We start from the raw sequence: 12,401 nt of genomic DNA on the forward strand, positions 1-12,401 counted from the left end.
GCTCCTTATACTTCACTGTAAATCTAAAAGTGTTTAGACATCTGTATGTACTCATGTGTATATATCAGTAGGGGAACAGGGGAAATAATTTTGCTTTGCAAGCATGGCCAGTAACCAATTTGGAATAAAACCCCAAATCAACAGAAGCCTTCTTGTCACTCCCAGCCCTCCCCACTGCAGGCAGTTTGCACCTCTTCTGTTAAAACACAGCCACAGGAATGATTCAGGATTGAGCAGAGGAAAAGGGAGGGGGGCAGGTGAGGGAGGAATGAGTGGAGGAAATAGGTATGAACTTCTTGAATTAGCTCTTTTGATGCTTTTTTTTTTTTGGTAATGTCTGGCTTGCTGTCTCTTACATTCTCTGCTGTATCAGATAGCAGCTGGAACTGGCTGCACAGCTATCTCAAGTAGCATGGTGGGGATAAGGCAGAGGTTTCTTAACTGATCCACCTTCTTACTACATTATCACTTCTGAAAAATCATATGGATCAAATGGGTTACTGCTCAGTAGTCCTTTATAAAATGGCCTATTTGACAGCCTTGTTTTCTATTGTTTGTCTTACAGTGCAAGATGGGGCAGAAGGGCCATGTTCATTTGGGTACAAGTTAATTATCTCTTGAGCTGAGCATTACTATTCTTAGGTTAACAATTAATTTGAGGATGTGCCAGGACCTTCATGTATAAAACTACAAGGTGTCTGTGTCTTTGATTTTACAATTCTCTCTGCTGGCTTTTTATTCTCTATATATCATCTCAAACTTCTATTTTTCACTTTTAAGATCTATCACAGCTTGGTGCCACCTTGTGTTTTGTCTCAGACTTGCTAATAGTACTGACCTGTGCTCTGTAAGTACTGTCTGACATTGTAAATTTAAGGTCAAGTTTTCTTCCAATATGTTTGCAATTTATCCTGGGCTGCCAAAACTGAGAAGGAGATCCATCTAAGACTCTGCAAGGCCACTTAGTTACCCTACCTCTTCCTCGCTTCCTCCCTGAAATTCTCATCTCTCAGTATGCACATAGAGCATATCTAAGCAACTGGTGTACTCTGACAGTTACACCAGCCATAATGATGCCACTGTTATCTTGTGCTTCATGCATCTTCAGGGGAAATCCATGTGACATTTCTCATCATGTATTTGAGCTTACCTCCCATGATGATGTGTTTACACAAACTAATTTTATGTCTATAAACACAGCTGTGGGCACTGGTGGTGTCATCCCCATGTGTTGTAAACTGCTGGACATTCAGGATCTCTGACCATCTCTGACCTTTGGTGCAGGGAACTTCATTATCTTCTGAGTCTGTGGTACCAACCACACCAGGACAGATCCCAGCTAAAGGACCAAAAAGATCATGAATATTAAAGATCAATAATAACGGAAGACACTATTAAAGAATATCATAGGCTACAAGAATTTCCTTGTGTATCTGACTTTGTTCCACCATAGCAAACAAAGAGCAGTTGCTTCTCTGAGCTGAATATATTCTGCCAGGCAACTGCAGATTTATGTTCCATCCTTCACATCTAGAAGTTTTTCAACATTGTTATTTCATTAATTAGTTTCAGTGATGATACTTTTTATACCACCGTATGTTTAAATAACCTTTTTATAAATCCTAATCAAGGTTTCTACATAATTCTTAAGAGATTTTAACATTTTAAATAAACTATTTAAAGACTTTCTTTGTCTTTGCAGCATCTCTACAGGGCAAGTAATTATTCTCAATTTTACTGAACGAAGACTTGATGAGAAGAATTTAATGACTTGCTCAAGACTACAAATTAAATTTGCAGCCAAGCTAGTATTAGACTCTGCATGGCTCTTAGCAGCACCCAGATCTTCAGACCCTGCTTCTTCTAAAACTTGTTTTGGTACTTGATTGTCTGGGGAGCGGGGTGAATTATCAATAGAGAGGAGGTAAAATTAGCAAATGTGTTTCCAGCTATGGTATTAAAAGCAAAGCTAAGCCAACTAGGGCAACTTTGGCACATAAAAAGCAATACTTGACTTCTTTCTCAGAGCAAAGGTGGTATGGGCTTGGTTAGGAATTAGGCTGCTGTATTCTCTGGCTGTGCTGCGTATTGCCACACAGTCTAGAATGAACCGATGTTCTTTATGGTCCAAGACATCTTTAGGTAGAAATGACACAAGGCAGCTCACAAACAGTAACTTATTTGCTTGGGAGGCAGCATGGCTTTTTTGTGAACACAGAGAGAAAACAGGAAAGAAGCAGGTTACTCTGATACTGCCAGCAGCTTCACGCTTCTTTCACCAGAAATCATAATGCCCATTATTTTAGCCATGTGTCCACAGCAGTGTAGTGATGCTCTTCTCTGTTGCACCATCCTGCAAATCATTTGGATTCTCTTTTAAGTTTGTTCACAACTTCGTTTGATTCTGTCCAGAACAAGAGAAGAGAGATTTTTCTCAGAGCAAAAGTAGGAATTTTCCACCCCAGAACATCTCCATTATGAGGTGGCTCAGGAGGTAGCCTGCATGAGAAGGAACTGAAAAAGTCCCAGTTTGGGTTTTGCTTTTTTTCTGGTTTTGAACAAGATGGTGAAGACTTAGCTAGTACTCCTAAGCATGTTTGTATTTTCTGGTCTTCAACCTTGGCCCTACTGTGTAGATGAAATGAGTCCTGTCACCACACAACTGAACTGCCTCCTCTTCCATTCACTTAATGACTTTTCGGGATGGGCAGCAAAGTGTTTTAAACCGCACTCCTGAGCCTGTCCCACCTCCTGCTAGTGATGAGCTGCAGTAACACTACCCTCAAAGCATGCTCAGCACCCCATCAACCTCATGGATTTCACAGCTCTTTACAGAGAAATGCTGCCTAGCCCCAGCCCTTTGAGGCAGTGGTGAGCCACATGTCACAGAATAGGAAGCTGAGGGACAGCTGTGGGAAGTGACTCGCCCACAGTCCCCCGGGGCAGGGCAGGGAAATCTGATTACAGAAAGGGTTCTCAAAAGCTCTCCAAGTGTGAGCCGCTGCCAAAATTCACAAAGGCAAAGTAGCTTAAAAGCAAAGCTCTTTATTGAAGAAGTGCCCAGATTTTTCAAGACTGAAAGAATTTGTCTCAAGGCAGGTGTGTCCATGGGGACTGGTTTTAGTAATGCTGAGGAATGTCTGTGTGTCCTGGGCTGAGTGAGTGGTGGAGTTTTTTGGTGGCAGGGGAGGGGGCTATCGGGGCGGCCCCCTGTGAGAAGCTTCTCGAAGCTCCACTTCTGTTTGGGAAATTGAGCCAATCGGCTGCGCCTCTGCGATAACGTATTTAAGAAGGGACGTGGTGACGGGCAGTCGGACTGGTGAGGAGGAGTTGCTGCAGCTGCGTGAACACCAAGGTCAGTGGAGGAACGGAGGAAGAAAGGAGGGGGGAGGTGTGCCGGAGCAGAGACCCCCTGTATCCTGTGGGGAGACGGCAGGGCGGCCCCCCCCGCCACCCATGAAGATCTACGGTGGACCAGACATTGATTTACAGCCTGTCGTTCCTGCTCGGCTGATCAAGGTTCTGTGCCCAAAGAAGGCCGGGGTCTCATGGGAAAAGGCAGCCCCGCTGCTGTAATTCAGTGCTGGGAGGATTGCAGCATGCGGGGGAGTCCCACGCCGGAGCAGCTCGGGAGGGGAAGGGCTGCAGCCGTGGGAGAGAATCCAGTCGGAGGAAGTTAGTGACCCACGACGGAGCAGTGTGGGGAACGCTGCGGCCCATGGGAGGAATTCAAGTCAGAGAAAGTTTGTGGAGGACTGTCTCCTGTGAGAGGGGGACCACGATGGAGCAGGGGGGAACAAGTTTTGGACACTCCCCTCACCGAAGATGAAGGAAGTGGCAGCACTGACTGCACCCCCCATTCCCTGCCCCTGCGCCACTGGGGGAGGAGGTAGAGATATCGGGAGCAGAGCTGAGCCCGGGAAGAAGGGAGGGGTGGGGGGAAGGTGTTCTCAAGATGTGGCAATGCTTCTCACTGTCCTACTCTGTTATGTGTTGTTAGTGTCTGTAATAAATGTATGTTCTTTTTTTTCTTCCCCTAACGAGTCTGCCTTTTGCTCATGATCATAAAAGGGGGATTTTCCCCCATCCCAGTGCTATCTTGAACCCCAAGCCTGGCTCTCTGTCCCTTCTCATTGCCGGAGGGGAAGGGAGAGAGAGGTGCTGCATTGTGGTTGGCTGTCAATCAGGCCGAAACCACAACAGTTTTTTGGCGCCCAACGTGGGGTAGAGGGTTGCGATTTGATAAGGATATTAATTGGGAGAGGTAATGAGCAAAATACAGACTGAACTCCGTTAGTGGAATGATCTCTGTAATGTCTGTAGTTGTAATTGGGGAAGTTTTTTTTTTCAGGTGTGGTGAAGGGACTATGGGTGGATGTTCTGTATTGTGTTCCTTTCAGTCTGGTTTTGCCTACTCTTTGTTCTGATGTTGATGTGTATACTGTTTTCTGTACTGAATGTTGGATCTCTTAATTCTTAAATATGTGATTCGCAGAGGCGAGGGTGGAATGTCCTGGGCTGAGTGAGTGGTGGAGTTTTTTGGTGGCAGGGGAGGGGCTATCGGGGCGGCCCCCTGTGAGAAGCTTCTCGAAGCTCCACTTCTGTTTGGGAAATTGAGCCAATCGGCTGCGCCTCTGCGATAACGTATTTAAGAAGGGACGTGGTGACGGGCAGTCGGACTGGTGAGGAGGAGTTGCTGCAGCTGCGTGAACACCAAGGTCAGTGGAGGAACGGAGGAAGAAAGGAGGGGGGAGGTGTGCCGGAGCAGAGACCCCCCTGTATCCTGTGGGGAGACGGCAGGGCGGCCCCCCCCGCCACCCATGAAGATCTACGGTGGACCAGACATTGATTTACAGCCTGTCGTTCCTGCTCGGCTGATCAAGGTTCTGTGCCCAAAGAAGGGGGGTCTCATGGGAAAAGGCAGCCCCGCTGCTGTAATTCAGTGCTGGGAGGATTGCAGCATGCGGGGGAGTCCCACGCCGGAGCAGCTCGGGAAGGGCTGCAGCCGTGGGAGAGAATCCAGTCGGAGGAAGTTAGTGACCCACGACGGAGCAGTGTGGGGAACGCTGCGGCCCATGGGAGGAATTCAAGTCAGAGAAAGTTTGTGGAGGACTGTCTCCTGTGAGAGGGGGACCACGATGGAGCAGGGGGGAACAAGTTTTGGACACTCCCCTCACCGAAGATGAAGGAAGTGGCAGCACTGACTGCACCCCCCATTCCCTGCCCCTGCGCCACTGGGGGAGGAGGTAGAGATATCGGGAGCAGAGCTGAGCCCGGGAAGAAGGGAGGGGGGGGGAAGGTGTTCTCAAGATGTGGCAATGCTTCTCACTGTCCTACTCTGTTATGTGTTGTTAGTGTCTGTAATAAATGTATGTTCTTTTTTTTCTTCCCCTAACGAGTCTGCCTTTTGCTCATGATCATAAAAGGGGGATTTTCCCCCATCCCAGTCCTATCTTGAACCCCAAGCCTGGCTCTCTGTCCCTTCTCATTGCCGGAGGGGAAGGGAGAGAGAGGTGCTGCATTGTGGTTGGCTGTCAATCAGGCCGAAACCACGACACTGTGGAAGATATTGGCAGCTTGCCATGGGCAGAAGAAAGAGAAATTCATGCCCATTATTGCACTCCCTTTTACTGTCTTCTCTTTTGTTTTGTTTTGTTTTTTTCCTTTTTTCTTTGCTCTGTGGTATCCTTCCCCTCTTCTCCTCAGAAATCCCTTTGTAATATCCCCCAGGCTCTGGCTTTCTTGACTGCACTCACCCTCACCTTGTGCCTGAACCCTCTAGTTCCATACACTCCATCCACTTCCCTTGGTGCCAGAGAGATGATCCGCAGGCAGTCCTGTGCCCACATCTGCGTCAGCTGCTACCTGCACATGCTGGAGCTGACTGGGGGGGCCTGGCCTGCAGGCTCTGGAGAGGTTGGCAGAGCAGGAATCAGCTGTGCTCATCCAGCTTGCGTCCTTTGCGCACACAGTTTGACAGCATTCACAAAGTGACTTCCAGAAAAATTTGTCGGGGACAGAGGAGCTGCCACAGAAATCAGGAAAAAATAAAAATAAAGAAGTCATCAGTGATGCTCAAGTAGCCAGCTTAGTTCTGGAAACAAAGACTGTGCTGCCTTGCCACATTACTAATGTATGGGATGTAGAAATGTGGACTGCAGCCAGGATGCAGCTCAGGTGCCATTTTTGGAAGTTCAGAAGATGGATCCAGACTTTTTATGATAGGAAGAAGGAACAGAAAAGGATAGCAAAGTATTTTGTACAACTGTTAGGAAAGAGGCAAAGGCAATACAGAAGCTGCTGGAGTCAAAGAGAGACAACGAAAATTTGTCTTTTCCCTTCCAGAAGGAGTCAGCACTGAAGGATGAGGACACAGCTGGTGGACTAAAGGCAGGTAGGATGGCAGATAAAGAGCTGTGAGCTCTCAGGAAGAGGGAGTTGAGATAAGTCCTCCCTCGTGTGACAGTCTCTTGGGGACAGTTCTGACAGAGACATGGCATGCCTGTGCATTTTCTTGGATTACTGAAGGAGAAAGCCTTGTGAAGGGCTAGGAACTGAGCAGAGCTAGAAGCAGGTGTCATGCTTGGGAAGTTCAGGAGATTGACCGCAGTTAGTCAGAATACCAGGTGCAAAATGAACCCTCACATATGCCCCAGGAATGACCCTATTCCCAATCCAGAAAATGTTCCCTCCCTGTTTCAGGCTTTACATTACCTCTTAGTCCTGGGCCTCTCCTGAATACACTTGGGTATTCACGCTTGGGTCCATTATGAACAAAGGTCATTAAACCTTGTCATGTACAATATGTCTAGCTGGAGTTTCCTTAGGCCCCCAGAGAAGGAAAAAAAGGGCCTCCATGACACTTCTCCTTGGCAATAACCCAAATATCCTCTGCCTCTGGGCTTGGTCTGTAAGGAGGGCATTTTCCAAAACCAGATCACATGTAACTTTCTATGACCTTGTAGCCTTCACTTTACTTTTATGAATGAATCTCTATTAAAAGCGGGGGGTAAATGTTTTTCCTTTGTCCCTCTTTCAGTTTACAAATTTGTCTTCTCCTATAGCCAGCTGTTAAAAGATTGGTTCTGCCCCTGCTTTCACCTTTTCTGTTTTATCAGCTGAGACGTCAAACTGAGGGCCTGACCACTTGGTGTTAAAGATCCATGGCTCTTTTTGTAAGGCAATGGCCTGGCCAACTCTAGATTCTAAATGCTGCCTTGTCTTACAGTTTGAGTTAGCCTCTCACACCCTAAATTGCAAGGCGTCATTGCCTTGAGCAATGAACAGCTTCTCTGTCCTAATTCAGGGGTGACAGCAGTTAAGCAACAGGTGAAAGAAACTGCGTACTTCTGACGTATGAGCACCGCTGAGAGGCTTAATTTTTTTAGCTCTTGCAAATTGTTTGACATCCACAGATGAAAAGGGCAGTAGAAATACTTATGATGGCTTAATATTTTGGTCCTGTTGTTATTTCTATTACCTCTGTACCTATTTATCTTCTTTTCTGCAATTTCACCTTCTTTCTCTATACCTGCCTCAAGAATAAGCAGAAATTGGCAATAAAAAAAAAAAAAAAAACTGCCTAAAACAGAGATAGCAGATGAACTGCTTCAAGGTGACACAGTAAAACTTCACTCTGCCCATGCCATGGTATGCTGATCACAGGTGTTGCCTGTGGTGACTTCCTCGTTTGTGGCAACCACTGCAGTGGCTGCAGGGACCTATCTGCTATCAGAATAATTTTTCTTGCTGAAGAAGGACAAATGAAATTATTTGTTGGGACCATGGTGAGGAGGAAGCTTGTGGGTGCTGGAGAGATGTGATGCCAACAGTATGATTAGGTTGGGCTACTCCACAGCAGGAAGAATTCACAGGGTGAGGTGTTGTTTTAGTAGTAGTGGGAATAAGGTAATGGGGTACAGTTTTGGGATACTGCTTTGCTGAAGTATGGCATATGGTTGGGTGGTTTTGGAGAGGGATGGAAAGTGACTACGCAGAGTCACCTCAAGATACATTAAAAAAAAAAAATCTACTTTTAATATTCCAGAATATTTTGACAATTTTCCCTCAGAACACAGAGCAGCTCAAACAGCTGCTCTGCAGTGACCTCTAAGGTACATTTGCTTTCAAACCTGCTGCAACCTTAGACCACCTAGAAAAGAGTTTCTCCCAAACAGATTATACAGACCTACTTTCTCTTCCAAGCAAGACTGGCTTGTGCCATTGCCAGTCTCAAAGTCATTCTCCACATAATGTGTTAGGTAGAGCATGTATGGAGAAGAGAGGCTTGTTATCTCTAGTTTGCTGGTGCATCAAAGGAAGTTGCAGATGCTCTGCATGGATCTGATCCAATACTCTTTGAAGTCAATGAAAACTGTTCTCTCGACCTCTCATTCAGTTCCCCTCTCTCAGTAGCTCCTTATGCAAATCATAGTCTATTTTGTGTGTCTCTCCAACAAAATCAACATGTTTCTCCCAAGCATATCCCTTTGTGGAACATGATAGCAAACCTTTCAAAATTCTTGGCGTTCTCTTTTTGTGATGAAGCGTGACTTGAAAGCAAATTAGCGCTATCCAAAGCAGGGGGGAAGAAGTAAGCCCTGACCCTACACACCTGTGAAAGTACCAATTACTGACAGCTACTATCACTCTGATGACAGTAGAACTGCTCACCTGGGTAACAGACGGGAGGAATAGGCCTCAGATAGGGATCTGCTGAAAATCAGACACAATGCAAGTAAATGCAGGCGTCTTGACAGCAGAAGGTTGTCAGGAAGCCAAACTGGAAAGAGCTGGCCAAGCCTAAAATGAAATAATCTGCATTTGCTTAAATAAATAAATAAATAAAACCATAGGTGAAAGTATAGAGTACAGAAATCCTTGAAAGCTCAGGACAAAACTATTCAAAAACGAGACCAAAACTGAGACCAACATTCACAGCAAAAACTAAAACTAAAAAATAGGCAGCCCTACTTGTGATGACTGGGATGCAATCCTAACGCTTTGTGCCTTTTAAGACAGTCCTTATGTATTCATTACCAGCAGTCCCCCCACTTAACAACTAAAAATCCAGGATACGGATTAAAGCTATAGCAGGTGGCAGTCTAATTGCTATCATTGCTATCAATCTTACATCTGAACCTCTCATTTGTCATATAAACTCACCAACAGCTGGTTCTCAACCCTGGTTATCCTCACGGCTATCACAACAGGTTCACAGAAAGTATGGATGTTGGGTCCTCATCTGCATGCTGCTGAGGAAAAGGGTGTAGTGTTCAGTGCTGCAGCAACAAGATGAAAGGGGTACCAGCTAAGTCCCCTCTTCATTCTCTTCACAGGAATTGTTCACGGCGGGACTCAGCGTTCATTGTCTGGTACCAGCTTCAGTCTTCGTGCTGAATCAATGTGGGCTGAAGAACATCCACTGGCCTGGTCTGCAGCCAGAAACTGCAAGCCACCGAGGCAGCAGCACAGCAAGTGGGAAGAGCTGTTATTAGCAAGAAAGCAAATTTCAACCATTTTCAGGGTTTTTTTAGTCATATTGCAGTGTTTCAGCCACTGCCATGCCTTGGCAAGCCTGTTTTGTTTGGGTTTTTTTGGGGAGACGGTTTAACATGTTTTGGTGCGCTGCGCAGTGGAAAGGAAGGGGGGGTGGCCGCGGCAGGCCGGACCACCTGTGGAGGCTCGCCGAGAGGAGCGTCTGCAGCCTGCGACCGGGGCCTCGGGGCCTTCGCGCCCGCCACGCCGCCGCCCCCAGCCCCGGGCTGGGGGAGCGGTGGCAGCGCCAGCGCCATCACAGGGCCGCGCAGCGGCAGCGCCGTTCCCCGCAGCGACACAAGATGGCGGCAGAGCCTTGAGGCCGGGCCCTCACGGCTCCCGGCCGCCTTTTCCTGTGAGGAGTCGCCGAAACGGGCAGGAGCTGGGGGGCTGACCTGAAAAAAGGTGGAATAAGCCGTTGTGTTGTAAATTTGGGGGATGTTTTTGTTCAGGCTCAACAGAAGCTTGGTCGATTTTGGCTGCTAGGTACACCACAGTTTACTTCTGAACAGGTTACACTTCAGCCCGGGAGTGCAAGGTCTAGGCACAAATTTATCTGTAGCCTTGAGAAGTCTCTGTGGCACTGGCCTCTGGAGTTAAAAGGTGGAGGTGGGCGGTACTGTATCTTCTCTGCTGCCATTTTGGTGAGAGACTGTAACATTTGACTTGAAGAGAGGCAAACCTTGGATAGAAGAGGGAGCAGAAGATGACGACTTGGAGATTAAGTGTCAAGGACACAGGGGAGTCTAGGGTTGGGGAGGGAGGGAATGAGGCACTTGCTGAAGTGAGGTGGCACGGACAAGGGCTTCCGCAGATAACTGGGATTAGAGGGAAGAGATTGGGGTTGCATAATCTCTGAGCATTCAGTAGAGTGTATAATATGGGTGTATGGCTCTAGCTGTCATGACTAACATCACACTTCAAAGCAATGGGGGTATGCTCACCAAGTAAACTGTTTGCATTTAATAACAAGAAAGAACTGGTGATGCTGTAGCCAAAAGTATGTGTATTATTGTCCCTCAACTCCTGTTCCTAAACAATTGCAGACCCCAAGAATCCAAAATATAGGGAGACAGCACCTCTGCCATTTAAAAAAAAAGGACAATCTGGTGTGTAAAATAAGAAGCAGAAGCCCTGGGAATGCGGGAGCTGAGCTGTGAAGACCTGCAGAGGATTTGCAATGAATGTTGGCATGGCATAAAGAGGGCACTGAATTCACACACATTCCCCTAAGCCTTTGTGTGCCAGTGTGCAGGGCCAGCTCTCCCTGCCCAGCTCCACAGCCATAATTAAGGGATTCCCACTCACCACGAACAGGTGCAGCCCCACCCAAACAACAAGGCTTCAGACAAAAGATTACAAATAAGGGCTAAATCCCTCCACTGTACATTGCAGTGGTGAGCAGGGACAGGTGGCCTAGGGTAATTCGGGTTCAGTCCTCATGCTGGGGAGGGAAACTGCAGCAGCTCATTTGGATCTAAACTATTATATGATAACTCCTTGTGGGCTCTGTTGATGAGGAAGCTGATGAAGGCATGGATTAAATCAAACAGCCTGTAAACTACTCTGGCAGTGGAATTACTTCTGTAGATTTCTGACAGCTTGAAAATAAAGGCACAGATGAGCAGGAAGCTGCTTTCTCCAGCTACCCTTTCTTCACCAGTACTATACGTCATTTATTCATTCAGCTATAATTGATCATAAAGTTCTTGTCCATCAGATGAGCATGAGTGTATGCATGCAGTGGATTTACAGTGCTCATGTACCTTTGGGACTCACTATGTCCAGAAGAGGTATTGAGCTTTTCTGTAACAAAAAAAGAAGCAATTGTGACCTGATGTGATGTTTGATAGTTTCTTAGTTTACTGCATTTGTTGTTGCATTAGATGTGTCCTGCCATCAGTGTCCTGTCTGTAGATCTGGAGGAGGGTCTTAACACAGCTCCAGGCTGTGGGCAGCTCAGGTGAATTTTCAGTATTACAACCTGTACTACATGATGCATCAAAACCTGCCTTAGGTGTGTGGCTCCGTTACCACAGATCAGTGTCCTCTGCAAACTTTCATGTGGTTACCCTCACAATGCCTGAGAGTGAGTGAAAGGCTGTTTTATGCACTTAATATATAGTGCTAAGTTACAAAACCCTGGATTCCTCTCAATCAACAAAACCACTCAAGCTAAGGTTGAATCAGTGCAGGTTCTCTTGGTAATTGTTAGAGAGCTATAAGCATGTAAAGAGGGCACTCCAGATTTCGGGAGGCTTTGGAATAATTAGTTTCCTATATTGGGTATCTTCTGTAGTGCTGAAAACCAGCCAGAATAAGCATGAGCCAGTCTGGGAGTGATGCACTTAGGTATTTCAAAACTTACTAGGCATTTGAACCATTTAAATGTCCTAATGCCTTGAAAAGCACGTAGCTGCCTAAGTATTAGTCCTGTAAGTTGAAGCTAACATTGTTTGGTTCCATTGCCAGTGAAACAGGAATGGCATCTTCCAAGGCCAGCAGACTGCATCTTAATCAAGTTCCTTCTTGAGGGTGGTTTGTTACACCCATCTTTTCCCCTTGGCTCTTAACGAACACCTTATACTTAGGGGTGCAGTTTAACATAGGTACAGATGCCCTATCCCATTCTAGATGCTCTTGGGTATACCACACAGATAGCCTGCTCGGGTCCAGCTGAGCTTCCAGAAAGGTGCAGGTCTCCTGTGGGTCCTGTCATACCTGCAAGCCCCAATAAATGTCTTGGATACTGTATAATACTTAACATGATACGAGATCATGTGTGTCATACTCCTGTGTGTAAGGAACTGAACCCCTCTGCTAATTAGTGTCCAGCCTTTGACTGGCTGAGGTTAGAGGCAGTG

At 46.6% G+C, this 12,401-nt stretch overlaps 1 long non-coding RNA gene across 1 annotated transcript; it reads right to left on the bottom strand.

The window, feature by feature from the left end:
- Window positions 1–1,156: 1,156 nt before the first annotated feature.
- LOC116961268 lies at window positions 1,157–9,329 on the bottom strand. Its single transcript, XR_004406919.2, has 3 exons — window positions 9,166–9,329; window positions 8,674–8,802; window positions 1,157–1,339 (listed from the first exon to the last, which is right to left on the bottom strand). It is a non-coding gene; the product is annotated as an uncharacterized LOC116961268 (long non-coding RNA).
- Between the last annotated feature and the right edge of the window lie 3,072 nt (window positions 9,330–12,401).

The sequence above is a fragment of the Tyto alba genome, unplaced genomic scaffold (assembly GCF_018691265.1).
Source record: "Tyto alba isolate M040663 unplaced genomic scaffold, T.alba_DEE_v4.0 Super-Scaffold_38, whole genome shotgun sequence".
NCBI classification, from domain to species: domain Eukaryota; kingdom Metazoa; phylum Chordata; class Aves; order Strigiformes; family Tytonidae; genus Tyto; species Tyto alba.